This window comes from Podarcis muralis, chromosome 15 (assembly GCF_964188315.1).
Source record: "Podarcis muralis chromosome 15, rPodMur119.hap1.1, whole genome shotgun sequence".
NCBI lineage: Eukaryota > Metazoa > Chordata > Lepidosauria > Squamata > Lacertidae > Podarcis > Podarcis muralis.
The window spans coordinates 25,378,013-25,393,679 of NC_135669.1; positions in this window are offsets into that span (position 1 = coordinate 25,378,013).

Here is a 15,667-nt window from a genome sequence, read left to right on the forward strand (position 1 = left end):
ACCCATTTGAGATTTTTGTGTGTGTTTGGCATGACTGCATTTCTGAAGACCAGAGGACAAAGGACACTCAGCCATGTGCTTATGGGGACACAAGAAGGGGGAGAAACTGCAAACAGGACCCAAAACCAAATGGTTTGGGACAGTGAAGAGCTTAGGATGTCTTCTATGCCAGTAATCTTTGCTGTGCAGGAGGAAATAATGTCTCCATTGTTTCAGGGGTTGGAATGAGTTGTGTGGCCACATCCATATGGACAAGGGCTCACTGCTCCTTCCTATAGCAACCCTCTAACAGCCACAGAGATTCAAACACCAGACCTTCTGAGAGCTGCAGCTTAACTGTGCACTCTACCTACCTGTCTGTCTGTCTGTCTGTCTGTCTGTCTGTCTGTTTGTCTTTCCCACCTTTCCCCCAGAAGCTCAAGGCAGCAAACATGGTTGTGGACCCATGCACAGTCTGCCCTGGGGATGAGAAAGGAAGAGGCACCAGGTAGATGAAAAAATGGACACAACAACATTCTGGAATTGAAAATGGGCCACAACTTTATTGATCACAGATGTAGGTAGGGCATTGGCTTAGGCGTTGGGTATGTATCTTGAATCAGCCTCTGGCTGAAGTTTGGGCAAAGTTGTGCCTGGGTTATGGGTCAGCTCAAGCCGCAGGTCAACTAAGCTGCCTCCCCCAGGCCAGCATTGAAAATTAGATGGTCCATCTATTCCCCAATTTGCTTCAGGACAGAAACTTCCAGCCAGACCACTTTATGGGGTACCCTGAGATATTGCCCCTGCTTGATGCACCAACTAACCCTACCCTTGAAATAGACTAAGGAATCAACCCAATGCCTGATCCACTCTAACAGCCACACCACACTGCCTATCTGTCAGCACTGGGCTGTGGACAACAGTCAAAACCAAGAATACAAAACCCCTGGCCTGGGGACTTAATGCAGCCCCCGAGTCTCTTTTTCTGGCCCTTAGGAGTCTCCCCAGCCCTACTCCTTATCAGACGTTAAGCATCTCTTGGTTCCAGCACCATTGCTTGCCCATGTTGTCTCAGCTTGCCTCTTGGCCCAGTCACCTGGGAGGAGAATGTTAGCCGCTTTGAGACTCCTTAAAGGGAGTGAAAGGCGGGATATCAAATCCAAACTCTTCTTCTTCTTCTTCACCTTGCTTTGACCTCCATTTAGATGTCTTGCAAGCCCTCTGGGAGCAAGGACAGCAAATTCATGGAAGGCAAGCTCATTCACCACTATTAGGCATGATGGCTAAATTGAGCTTTGCCAATTCATGCTGCTGAATGCCAGTTGCTGTGGAGCAAAAGGCAGGGACAGGCTTCTGCTTCCACACCCTGCTTTGCAGCTCAGCTGTAAACATTTGTCTCCCATGCACAAGGTCCCAAATTCAATCCTTGGCATCTCCAGGTAAGACCAGGAGATGCTTCTTTGTGAAAACCTGTAAAGCTGAATGATACTGAGCTACATGGACAAAAGGTCTGACTATAAGGCAGACTCCTATGCTCTATCTGCCTGTTACCTGTTGGGAGCAGGATGCTGCGTTTAATGGGCCTTGGTCTGATCACTATGGGCTGCTTTTACCATTTTAATGTGTGGCACAACATCAAAAAGCGAAGCTCCTCTTGTTCCTGCGGTGATTCTAACCTCCATGGAATGCATTCATTAGCTGAAGAAATCCTGTACATATTACCCCCCCCCCCACCAGTGTCTAAATTTCCCATGCAGTAAACTCTGTACTGTGTAATCAGAACATCGATAATGGAAACCTCCTGACAAATGAGTTGAGGATTCTGATTCCGAGGGAAAAGTTGACTATGCGGCGATAGTGTTATTAAATAGTGTTTAGGCGCTGCTTAATTGGGACATCACTGGGACTCTGACATCCAATAATAAGGACAGGGGGAAGCTGATCTGACAGCTCGTTAACACTCAATTAATGCTGCTCTGTACCAACACAGCAGCAAAATTCTAAAAAATGTATCTTGGCAATCAAGGCGGAATCAAAATGGCAAACGCAAGGCCATCCCATCCTTAAGTGTGTACTCTGATTTCTATATGTTGTGGCATTTGCTTTGTCTGCGCATGCAGTACTCCAGTAAAAAGGAGACTTGGAGAATGCAGTTTGTTTTCATTGAGTGCAGTGACTTCATATGGAACAGAGCAAGTGGATGTTTAATTTATACATGCAATTAAAGTCCTCCAAGACTTGGATTATTAATTCTCTTGCCCAGCTACGTAACTTGTGGGGAGACACACTCACTCTCTCTCACACACAGATTTGTGCCTACAGGCACAGACGGTCACATGGGAAACCTGTTGCATTCTGAGCATTCGGCTCGGCTTAGTTTGCATTACGAATGATTTTCCTTATTGAAAGATGGCTGGCGGTTTTGCTTTTCTTCAGACTGGGCACGGTCCGATCTCACACCCCATCCAATTAATGCCTCATTGGTTTTTCTGCTTTGAATACTTAGTACAATATTGTAGCAAACATCTTAGCAGACAACAGGGAAGAGAAGTGGGAGGGGGAATGCAGAAAGATGTGTTTTTATACAATTAAGAGTTCAAATCTGAGGAATGGAAATCCCCATTCCTCAACTAGCAAAGCATAGCTCATTCTTCAACACACAAGAAAATAGTTTCCCCCACCTTCACAGCTGCAATTTAAGGGCATAAGAAGAGCCTTACAGGCCAAAAATGCATCTCTTCCAGCACCCCATTCTCACAGTGGCCAACCGTCATTTTCCATAGAAGAAATAATTTCCCTTCCTCTCTCAAGTTCCTTTAGCAGGACCCCACATTTTGTTAACATGGCTGCATAGCAATTAGCAGATCTCTGCTCTCTAATGATGACTGGGGAGCTCTGTGTTCCTTTGCAGCACACACCTCATACTATCTGATGTGGTGGACAAGAAGTTCCCCCACCTCCTAGTGTCCAGGGACTGGTACCGTATTTGGTCCCTGAAGTGTCCCACCCAACCTGGACTGCGATAGAGTCACCACAGACAGAGGCAGATTTAGGGGAAAATGAACGGTTTGGTCACACTGGACGCAAAGCCTGAAAGATGCTCTTGCTCACGGGGCAAGAGGCTGCGAGGTGCGGATTTTAGTGTTGCACAGGGCAATGCTGAAATTTAAGACCCTAAAGCCCACCACTGCCACAGACCAGCAGCCGATGGTTTGCAGACTGGACCACAACTTTGAGTAGGTCTGGTTTACATAATTCTGTGCTTCTGAGAATCCTAGCTTTTTTTGCTCCAGGGTCCTGGCTTTTGCATATCTCCCTCCTTCCTGCATCCCTTCTGGGAGATGTTAAAGTATATTTCCTTAGCAAATTGTGTGACACAGCTTCAGATTTGATTTATGGCCGAGGTGTTCTTCTTCGCTGTCTTTCTTCTACTTCCTTGCTTTTTTCTGCCCTCCACCTCCCCCCTTTCCCCTTATTACTACATTTCTGAGCTCAATCATGCAAAAAATCACACAATTACATAGATTTGGCTGTCTCCGGTCTCATAACACCTGCCCTGCTTAGGCTGGCCGTTAACTGTTCAATTAGACCAGCCGCACAAAAGATGTGCATTGGAATAATCCCACCTTAACTTAAAAGCCATTTTTGCCCTTGTCTGGAGTGCTCCTCAGAGAGAACATTACAAAGCTCTTTTCCTCTGAACACATCAGTACAACAAGCGCTCAAGGCTGTGACTTGGGGATGGCTTTACAGGAGCAGTTTGGGGCATATTTTCACTCTGTGTGGCATTCATGCCAAGCAAAGATCTGCCTATAATGATGGGGGTGTCATTGATTAATCCCCCTCTTACATGAGTGACGGGTGCCTGTGCATTGACAAAAATGGCAAAAACCAAAAAGCAATCTACAAAGGATTGCTATGTATCAGATTTTTTTTTTGTGTGTGTGCATGTGAATGAACTGGAGGAGACAGAGAAAACGCTGCATTAACTATATTGACATGGTTGTATGTACAATGGTAGCAGGATTGGTTTTTTATTTTATTTATTTTTAAAGAAAAAATTCCCAGAGTCATTAAACAACCATCACTCTTCCCAGGAAACTCTGGGAATTAAAGTTCTGTGAGGGGAACAGGGGTCTCCTAACAACATTTAGTGCCTTGGATTCTTTAGGGTAAGCCATGACTGTTTTAAGTGGGAGGATACTGCTTTAAATGTACAGTGCAAATGGGGCCTAAGACAGGGGCAGGAAGCATATGACCCCCTGGCTGTTGCTGGAACTGCAACTCCCACCAACCCTGACTCACCATGCAGCAGCTGTAGTGTACCAACCCTTATCGTCCTCTGTCAATGAGAGCATTATTGAAGGCACAGTAAAATGACAACCTCCCACCTACAACTTACAGTTTTAAGATGTGGAAGAAATGCTCACAGGCATTTTGCTATGCCTTGCCGGTTCTTCGAAGGTTCCTCCCCCCCCCCTTGAAAACAGGAGTTCAATTCCCACCTACTGTTGCATCCTCATGGGACATGCTGGTGCAACTTCTGCTTTCAGTTTCCTACAATGTGTGGGACAGTAGGGAGGGCTGATAATTATATTTCCTTCCTCCTAGGTGTGATGTCTGAAATCTTAGATCAGTCCTTCCTTGTAAGGGGACTTATTATCACTTATGGGGGTTGCCTGGTAATAGAGGAATTTTGGGGACCAGTGTCCTGGGAAGTATCCAAAATAATTCAGGAGCCCATGGGTTTCTCGCCCCAGATGGGTTTATTCCCCCTCTTTGAAGGCTCAAATGCTTATAGGAAGACTAGGGCTCATCCAGACTTCTTTTTGTGGTGGGTTTACAGATACAGGTCCATGCCATTGCTGTCTTCTTTTTCTTTTGCCCCACTGCTTTCCCCATAGAAAACTGCTCCTTACTGCTGAATTGGAACAAACAGCAATCTCCCAAAAACTCAAATTGCTGTTTGCTCCAATTCAGTGTATAGCAAGGTCTGGATACGTCTATGATTCCTGCTCCTCTCTTTTCAGGTCTGCTTTGGACAACTGGGCATTCTCACCCTGATTAAAAAATGGACCCGCAGAATATGGCAATTGGAGGAAACTTTCTGCCACCAGCTCTAGAACTGCCCCACTAAAATGTCCATAAAGGGCAAATAATTTCTGTATCAGGCCTTAGCATAACTGGTTCCATGATGACGATGCCAAATTTGCCTGGGCTGATCATCTGGGCAGCTGCAGGAATCTGCACAGATGCACCCCCCCTCTCATTTGTGTGTGCTGCTAAAATCCAGCGGGAGGCTGATGGTTTATGCGGCTGATAGTAAATGAAAGTTCCCTTTCCAGCAGGATTAGTTTGGTGAAGTAAATCTGCTGAGGCTCTGGAAGTGAGAGAGAGTGAACGAGCAGCAAAGACAAGGTGATTTTTCTCTTCCTTTCCCCTACCCCCTCAATCCAAATTGCTTAAAAAAAAATTCCACACACCAAATAGCTGTTCCATTAGGAAATCAACCTCCAGTCCTGCTTTGCCTAGAAGCTGTGTTGATGAAATATTAAGCACCACCCTGGCAGGGGCGGCGGGGATGGAGCTGATGTAATCAGATGAGTAGTTAAAGGTCTGGTTTCCGTTTGAGGACACCCGTGATTGATTGGCCCCTGTAAAAATAAATAACGCAGCTCTTTAGATCTATGTAGTGACTTTAAATATTTAATAAATCCTGCATGGGTGTATGTGAATGATAAGTCCTCACCTGGCACTCCTGCCTCTGATTCTAGTGAGCAGATTTATCACACGTTGCCTTTCGGAGTTGTTTGGGGCGGTGGCAGCGGGGAGAGATTTCAGAGCTGACTGACAGGCGCAGGCAATGTGATTTAAAATTTCTGTCCCGTTATTATCCCTGAGAGGTGCGATAGGGAACTGGCTGGCTATCAGCCTTGTTCTAACTCTGAAGGAAAGGATGGCGGTGGTAGCACAGGGATGTTGAAATCGACTGTGGGACATCAATCATGCCCATGTGCACGGTGGGAAAAGGGCTGCAGCTGGCAGCAGTGAGCAAAAATTAGTTCAGTGGTGGGACAAATGGGGCGCTCCCACACTATGGATTGATGGCCACCGACTGGGATGGCTTTAAAAGCAGATTAGACAATGTCATGGAGGATAAGGCTCTCAGTAGCTACTGGTCTAGATGAATATGCAATCCTTGCAATGGATTGTTGTACGTGGGGCTGCCCTTGAGACTGACCCAGAAACTCCAGCGGGTGCAGAATGCTGCAGCGAGACTCCTTACGGGGTCCTCGCTGCGAGATCACATACACCCAGTGCTATACCAGCCGCACTGGCTCCCGGTGGGGTACAGGATCAGGTTTAAGGTGCTGGTTTTAACCTTTAAAGCACTATACGGCCTAGGACCCTCGTACCTACGGGACCGCCTCTCCTGGTATGTCCCACAGAGGAATTTACGGTCTTCAAACAAAAACATCTTGAAGGTCCCAGGCCACAGAGAGGTTAGGCTGGCCTCACCTTGAGCCAGGGCTTTTTCGGCTGTGGCTCCGATCTGGTGGAACGCTCTGTCACAAGAGACTAGGGCCCTGCGGGACTTGGCATCTTTCTGCAGGGCCTGCAAGACAGAGCTGTTCCACAGCCTGACTCCCTCCTTTGGCAATCTTCACAGAACTCTAGCCCAATGGTTGCCATCAATTTGATTTGAATTAATTTTATGATGAAATGATTTTAGAATGTTGTATTATTTTATTGTTGTTAGCCGCCCTGAGCCCGGCTTCGGCTGGGGAGGGCGGGATATAAATAAAAAAAAATTATTATAATTATTCTTGGAGGCAGGCTGCCTCCGAATAATGGCTGACAGGAATCCAAAGTGGGGAGAAAGTGCTTCTCCATGCTGTGCATAGTTAAACGATGGAACTCACTCACACAGTAGACAGTGATGGCCACCAACCTAGAGGGCTTTCAAAGAGGATTAGACAAATTCATGGAGGAGGAGAATATCAATGTCTAACAGCCACTATGGCTGTGCTCTGCTTCCACAGCTGGAGGTGTCAATGCTTCTAAATACAAGTTGCTGCTAACCATTGGAGAGGAGAGGACTCTTGTGCTTGAATCCTGCTTGCAGGGGTTTCCCACAGGCATCTGGCTGGGCACTGAGGACAGGATGCTGGACTAGATGGGCCATTGGCCTGATCCAGCAGGCTCTTCTTATGTTCTTAGAGTGCTGTTGTGCTTAGGTTCTGCTGGTGTTCTTCCTGTAGCCATTTGGTTGATCACTGTGAGAACAGAATGACGGATGAGATGGGTCTTTAGCCTAATTAAGTAGATAGACTCTTTTTATGTTCTTAAGACATAGGGGCGTGTGTGTGTGTGTGTGGTGTGGCATGGCATGCAACACCCCACTGCTAAATATATTTCATTGGGCCTAGAGTATTCTACACTGGTTGAGTTTTAATAGATGGGCAATGGTTTCTAAATACTGAATTAAGTAGTGTACTCAACTACTTAATACCAAATAATAATAATAATAATAATAATAATAATAATAATTTAGCTTCAGGCCAAACGAGGCTTCTCAATGGTTTACAAAGTTTATAAAACAGTTTCAAAATCATTAAAATATAAACACCCTTCATTAAAAGGTACAATGAAACAATTTCATTAAAACAATGCCACAATTAAAACAGAAGACTCAAGCTGAGAGATCAAGAAGAACGCCTGTGTAAACAGATGATCTCCAAAAGCCGGTAGAATGCCAATGCAGATGAGGCATTGTAATTTAGACAAGACACTTAACTGGAGCTAAGCAGGTCTTGGTCTGGTCAGTGTCTGGACGAGAGACCATCTGGGTAAGGTCTTGAGTCCCACAATGATAGGCTGGGTATAGTATTATTATTATTTATTAACTTTTATATAGGTGCTAAATAAAATAAATTATGGTTCCAAGGTGGGATGGGCCAAGGTTTACTCTGGAGTTTGTTCATTTATATACAACCATGAATACTCAAAGAGTTAAGGAGATGTTTACATTTTACAATTTGAACCAGATTCCTTTAAGGGACTGATGCCAGGGATTTGCGACACCTGAATGGCGACTCAAGCTGCCTGCAGCCCAACATCATGACATATATAAACAGTTGGAGCACAAGTGGTCTAGAACAGCATGCACTGCTTTGTAACCAGGAGGCTAATTTAATGCTAACTATGTAAAATTTTGTGCTTTTTGCATAATCCATTCTGAAGTTGTGCCCCTTCCAATTTCTTGGCACCAAATTTGGAGTTAATTTGTTTTTGGCAGGTGTGTATCCAGTCTTTCCAAAAAGAAGACCTGGGCATGACGGGTGCGCTCTCTGCATCTGAATATTTCCTAAGTTTGTAATTGATTGGCACCAAGATGGAATAAAACGAGGTGGCTGGATTATTGATTGATAGATCTTCCTCCTCTCCAGCACTTTATGAAGTGAGGCAAGTACACTTCTTTTCCATCAGGGGCTCACCGGGCCCATTATGTGACAGTGATGGAGTCAAATGGACTGTCATGCCTCCATGTGGTCTGGTGGCATGCTCTGCCAAAAGATTTCTGAAATCTCATCTTCAGAGCAACACATTTCCCCACAGCCACATTCAGATGACTTATAATGTGCAGCTTTTAAGCTGCCATATCTTGCTCTCAAAACCGTTAAAGCAACCAAGATTTCATAATTAAGTAAGCACTTGCAAAGCCCTGAGACCCTAATCTTCAGAAGTAAACAAGGTTGTATTGGGCCAGCAAAATATGTATATAGTGGTACTTCTAGTTACGAACTTAATTCGTTCTGAAGGTCCGTTCTTAACCTGAAACTGTTCTTAACTAGAGGTGTGCTTTTGCTAATGGGGCTTCTTGCTGCTGCTGCTGCACTGTCGGCACATGATTTCTGTTCTCATCCTGGGGCAAAGTTCTCAACTCGAGGTAACTCTTCCAGGTCAGTGGAGTTTGTAACCTGAAGCATTTGTAACCTGAGGCGTTTGTAACTCGAGGTACCACTGTACTGGATAGGTAAGCACGAGGCACACATTCAGTGTTTATGGGTGTATTCAGATGTTAATCCAAGAAATTAATAAATGTCAGGATCTAATGTTTGGACTATTAAAGGGAAGATTCTGGACCAGTGGAAAAACTCAAGCTAAGCTTCCTTTCCAAGCCAGACCCTCATCTGGGATATAGGCATTAACAGAAAAGGTTTCAAAGAGACCTTGGACTTGAGTTTGGGCAGACTGGATTGCCAAGGTGATGAGGAGGGGACAGGCTGTGCTCACAGGAAAAAATGTGCCTCTAAAAAACTAGGCTTGGGATAGCAGAAGGATGGGGAGGAATTGTTTGGAGCAGGAGGTGCTGGGAACAAGAAAGGAGGACAAAGGCTGGAACCATATTGGCAGATGATTGGAGATGACAAACTGGAACATGTGTGGAGGAGGGCGACCAAGAGGATCAAGGGTCTGGAAACCAAGCTTTATGAGGAACAGCTGAGGGAATTGGGTATGGAGAAGGGGAGACTAAGAGCCACCTTCCAATATCTAAATGGTTGTCATATGGAAGATGGAGTTGGCTTGCTTTCTCCTGCTCTGCAAGCTAGGACCCAAGCCAAAGAATTCAAGTCACAAGAATGGAGATTCCAACTAAACATCAGGAGGAAGGTTCTAACAGCATGAATGATAGAAGTCAATATAGCTATGACAAAAATGGATATTCTTTCTCCCAGCTGTAGATGCACAGGTGATTAAACCCACACACCTCTCTCTGCTCCCCCATCTGCCCCTGTTGCTAGTCCCGAGCCAGTTACTCGGGCCATTGGATCTTCCAGCTGTGAGATTCTCTGCAGCTCCTACAGAAGGAGGTCAATTTGAGTCCGTCTGCCAGATGTTCCCAGATGGAACAAAACAGGCCCTGTCGGCTAAGCAAATTGCTCCAGCTGCAACAACACCCTCCCTTGAGCTATTGTCATGCAGAGACCATAACAAGAACTGGTGTGTGTGTGTGTGTGTGTGTGTGTGTGTGTGTGTGTAGACAGGAGCTCCTAGCTGAAAACGCTGACAGTGTGGTGTGCAGTAACAAAACCAGACCACTTGTATCTCCCAGCTGCAAGCTTTCAGGAGGGCATAATTTGAAAACCAATCTCCAGGTAAAAAGGGGAGAAGAATTTCCTTCTATTAAATCAGTTGCTGGCCATGGGGAAGCGTTTAGAGGAGCAGGGGAGACTCTCTGATAGTTAGGTTGCAAAACAGCCAGTCTCCTGACCTTCAGGGCACAGGAATCTAATGTTGCAAGTGAAAATGTATTTGCAAACTAATTAAAGGAATGCTTGCCTTTGAGGGTGTTTTCTCTCGCTCTTCCACCTGAATATTCCAATACTTGATATAGCTGGCAGGAGAAGAAAAGGGAAGCAGGTGAGAGCTGGTGGCAGTCACAGTTTTAGGATGTGGTGGCTGGGGAAGCTGTGTATGTGGATTGTGTGTTCTTGCTTTATTGGCCAGGCTATGTGAAACACTTCTGCTCACAACAGGCTGTGGAAATTGATCTGGCTGGACCCAGATGAGTGTCTGCTAAAAAGGGTTGCAGATGGAGAGGATGGCTTCTTTCCTCTCCTTGCCACCCAATTTCCACACTTGCCCTGTCCAAAGATGAAACAGATTGTCCTTGGGTGTTGCGTGTGAAGAGGGGAGGCAGAAGGTTGCTGCTTGTTGATATTGAAGGGCTGCTGCTGCTGTCCACCTGGGTCCTCAGGAGATGCTGGCTTGGAGAAGTGGCACAGCTCATCCAATTGGGGAATAGCTTTCCCTTTGTTTTGGCTCAGTAAAAGATGATGTGCTTTCTCAAGCAGTGCATGTGTGTGTATATAGAGGAAAAGGAGGAACCTGTCAGTGGTGGGAAACCTGGTGTGCACCAGATGTTGTTGGACCACAACTGCCACCATCCCTGACTATTGGCCAGGCTGGCTGATGGGTAATGGAGTACAAAACGAACTGGGCCACCAATTCCTCATCCCTACCTCATGTCCAAAGGAGGAGTTTTACAGACTGATGTGGAAATGGAATGGAATTCTGGATTAAAACATGCAAACGTAAACTGAACTGGAAATAGAGGGATTTGCCCACCCCTCACTGCTCATTTTGTTATAATTAGCCATGATGTGCTTACCAGATTCTTCAAAATAATAATAATAATAATAAGCATCTGAAGACGTGTTGAGCATCTCAAGACGTGTTGAGCATCTGAAGACGTGTACATGCACACGAAAGCTTATACCAGGCTTCCTCAACCTCAGCCCTCCAGATGTTTTTGGCCTACAACTCCCATGATCCCTAGCTAGCAGGACCAGTGGTCAGGGATGATGGGAACTGTAGTCTCAAAACAGCTGGAGGGCAAGGTTGAGGAAGCCTGGCTTATACCAAGAACAAACTTAGTTGGTCTCTAAGGTGCTACTGGTCCCTCCTTGAGGTTGTTTATCTCCCTCCAGGTAACAAAAAATGGAAGTGTCTGGGCAGAGGTGGGAAATGAAGGGCAAGAGTTCATTTGTGCCCTTGCCCGTCGCTTCTTAGCTTGTGAAACAGTGCTTGTGCCATCTGCTCGAAACCCACAGAGAGAGAGTGTGACTTAGCTGTTGGGGGTTGCTAGATCCTCCTCCTGTTGCTATCCCACACCCTCCCAACCTGCGAAAAGCTTTAGCCTCACTGCAGCATGAGGTTGGGGGCTCTTGGAGCTACAAAGTTGTCATGCCAGAAATGATGCTGATGGTGGTGGGCAGCTGAATTTATTAATTTGTATAGAGTTGGAATGGACTCCCTTGGAAGGTGGTGGGCTCTCCTTCATTGGAGGCATTAAGCAGAGGTTGGATGGCCATCTGTCATGGATGCTATGGCTACTGTGAGAACAGGATGCTGGCCTAGATGGCCCCTAGACAGTCTGTTCCAGCAGGCTCTTCTTAAGATAGCTGGATTGCAATAGTAAGCCTGTGTTGTGTGCCTGCCTGCTAGCAGATGTAGCAACTGGGCAGCCCTTGAAATGCTGTTTGTACAGATTTTCAGAAACCACAAAGCAAAGTACATAGAAGGCCTGTGAGTTGCTCATTTCTTGACAGGTGCTCAATGATATTTTCTCTTTAAAAACTGAGCTCGTTGTTTGAAGCAGTCTAACACAGCTGTAATCCCCCTTTCCACGATGGAGAACTTTGACACTTAGAGGCACACATGGTTGAACTTTGATCTTTGCTTTGGGTGGATTATAAAAACCCGATTACATATAAAATTGGGAACTTAAAGCAGGCTACTGATTTTTCGATATTGAGCTGGGTTATCTGAAATAAAATGAGAGTTTAAAAGGACTTCTTCACCTGGGCTGATCTTACAGGTGCTTTACTCAAAATCTGCAGTCCATTGAGTCGATCCCAGAGCAAGTCTGGGTGAAAGTGGAAACAAGCAAAAAAGGACTTTCCACAGAGAAGTATGTTGTATTGAGAGAAATGTCAGTACAAGAGCATCTCCAGGAGGGATCTGAGAAGGTAAATTGCAATGCCAGCGGATGTGACTCCCTACTGGTTGAGTAAAATTTATGCAGACAGTGAACATGTGTTGGAGGTGAGGTCTTGAGGCAGCCATTTTTAAGGCTATTTGGTAGCCATGTCCAATAACATGACTGTTCCGGAGGAAGATAATTTATGACATCCACAATGATTCATTAGGCCATAACTCTTGAGCATCCTTCTCCAGCTAGAGGTGCCTTCCAGAGGGTTTGGACTACAAATCCCATCATGTAAGACCAAAGGTCACGCTGACCAAAGGTGATGCAAGTTGCATTCTGAAACGCCCAGAGCATACCAGGCAAGGAAAGGCTGCTTTTGCCAATTTTGCTTGGGATATTCGGCTGCAATGGCAACATGAGTAAACAATTTCAGAAGAGGGGGAACAGAAGGGACAAGGTATATTTCTAGATGGGCGACGTGTCCCACATGTTAAGATCTCTGAAAGGAATAGTATATATTCATAACAAGAGTCCAACAATGGGGGTGGGGGGCAAGCTCCTGGTTTGCTTACATGGGGAAATGGCAATCTGGTACCTCTGGATACATACTTATTTTGTTCCGGAGGTCTGTTCTTATCCTGAAACTGTTCTTAACATGAGGCGCTATTAGCAAAAGCGTGCCTCCTGCTGTGATTTCTGCTCACATCCCAGGGCAAAGTTTGCAAACGGGAACAACTACTTCCAGGTTAGTGCAGCTCGTAACCTGACGAGTGCACAGCCAGAAGCGTTCATATCCAGAGATACCACTGTACTGAGTCAGACCACTGGCCCATTTATCTCAGTATTGTCTACACTGACTGGCAGCAGCTCTCCAGTGGTTTCAGACGGAGGCTCTCCCAGCTCTACCTGGAGATGCTGGGAATTGAATCTGAGATCTTCAGCATGCAAAGCAGATGCTCTACCACAGAGCTATGTTAAAGGCTTGACTTTTAGCAACTTTTGCACATAGTCAAGGTCAATGGTGGCATCAGTAATGGGTGTACATACATGTGGTCTGTGGTGTGTCCTTTATTTGCAAGATACAAATAGTAGATTGCATAAGAAACAGCTGAAGCTTAGCTGTGGTCGGCTCAGGGGGCCTCTCCGCCCTCAAGAACTGTCAGAGCATGGACGCCTGCACGATCCGGGTTTTATGCTGTTGAAATAAGGAAGTGTATGCATGGGCTGAGAGAAACAGATGTTCTCCCTCAAGGGCAGTAAGCGAGCAGTCATCACAAGTACCGGGACTCTCATCAGGAGCAGATGGGCTTTGTCACCCTTTCTCATGCAGGCATCCAAGAGAGACTGATGAGCGATCGTGACCTTCAGGCTCTCTCCATGCGCTTTGGTAAATGGGTTTGCATGGGACAATGCATGGCAGCTCAGAGAGGCGCACTGGAATGAGCACTTAAAATGCAGTGGTGGAGATGGGCCTGGGAGGTGCTTATGAGAAGCAATGAGGAGCTGCATTAATCAGTTCTGCTTAATGAAGTAAGTAAACGAGGCATCAAAGTCAAAAGCCAGCCTCTGTTGCGGGACCCCTGCTCATTCATGCTGAGTACACTTCCTTTGACCATTCCACACAGTGAGTTCAATGAAGTCCATTTTTATCTCTCATTTTTTCTAGGTATATATTCAGCTCTCCACATTTTCCACAGCAATTTGCAGTTTTAGTGTGAATTTCTCCTGGAGATGTCAGGGCTTGTCTCATGCAGCACATGTGATCTACCGAAAAGAGGCTGGTCCATTCAGTCAAATGGCGCACCACCACACCAAGCCCATCTACACCTGCCTGACTTCTTAGTTACAACCAATCTGCCACAGAGCAATGGTCTTTCCCAATTTAAACGACACAGAGTGTTCTGTGAATCTGAGGGAACAATTCACATGTATCTCAACAAGGATAATAATGGCACACGGTGGAGGGAGCATCCTGCCTCAAGCACTGTTAGACAGATACTTATCTGAATTGGCTCGTCCACCTGGGCTTCACCCAGTTTATTTTGTTGCTCCTTTTTAGTAGCAATGAAGTCAGAGAGGTAGGGCAATGATAGAGCATTTTCCCTGCATGCAGAAGGTCTCAGGTAGGTCCTCCACATCTCCAGGTAGGACTTAGAAAGACCCCTGTTTGAAATCCTGAGGACCACAGCCAATCAGTGTGGACCATACTTCCTCCACTCCCAGATATCATTGAAGTAAATCAAACAAATGGATACAATAAAAATAATAGAAGAAACTTAGTATTAGGTTGGTAGAGTACAGCACATTGTACTACTGTGGAGAGTGCATCTTAAAGAATCACAGAATTGTAGAGTTAGAAGGGACCATGAGGGTCATCTAGTTCAATTCCCTGCAACTGAGGAATAAGGTAAAGGGACCCCTGACCATTAGGTCCAGTCGTGACCGACTCTGGGGTTGCGGTGTTCATCTCGCTTTATTGGCCGAGGGAGCCAGCGTACGGCTTTCAGGTCATGTGGCCAGCATGACTAAGCCACTTCTGGCGAACCAGAGCAGCACATGGAAACACCGTTTACCTTCCTGCCAGAGTGGTACCTATTTATCTACTTGCACTTTGACGTGCTTTCAAACTGCTAGGTTGGCAGGAGCAGGGACCGAGCAACGGGAGCTCACCCCGTCGCAGGGATTCAAACCGCCGACCTTCTGATTGGCAAGTCCTAGGCTCTGTGGTTTAACCCACAGCTTCAATTCCCTGCAACTGAGGAATATTTTGCTCAAATTCCATAACCCTGAGATTAAGAGTCTCATGCTCTGCCAACTGAGCTACTCCCACTCCTGTCTTGTGTGTCTGTATCTGTTGTATATAAGATAAAATCCCACCAAACAACATTTAATCTTTCAGGGTCCTCCAAACCATTGGCAGCACATTTATGAGTGTGTTGTTTTTCCAGCTAATGCTAAATGCCACCTATCTTTATACCAAAGTGAAAGTCGCAAGTCCTTTAAGTTTTTCCATTTTGGGGCAACTGAGGTTCTGGCTGCCACCATGCAGTGCAGACAGACAGTGCTGAGCTAAATGGACCAGTGGTCTAGCTCAGTATAACGCAGCTTCCTACGTTTGTAGTAGTTGTTTGTGCAAGATGATGGCGAATTGTACTGGTTGAATGGGAGGAAGAGGAATCAGCTGCAGCTACT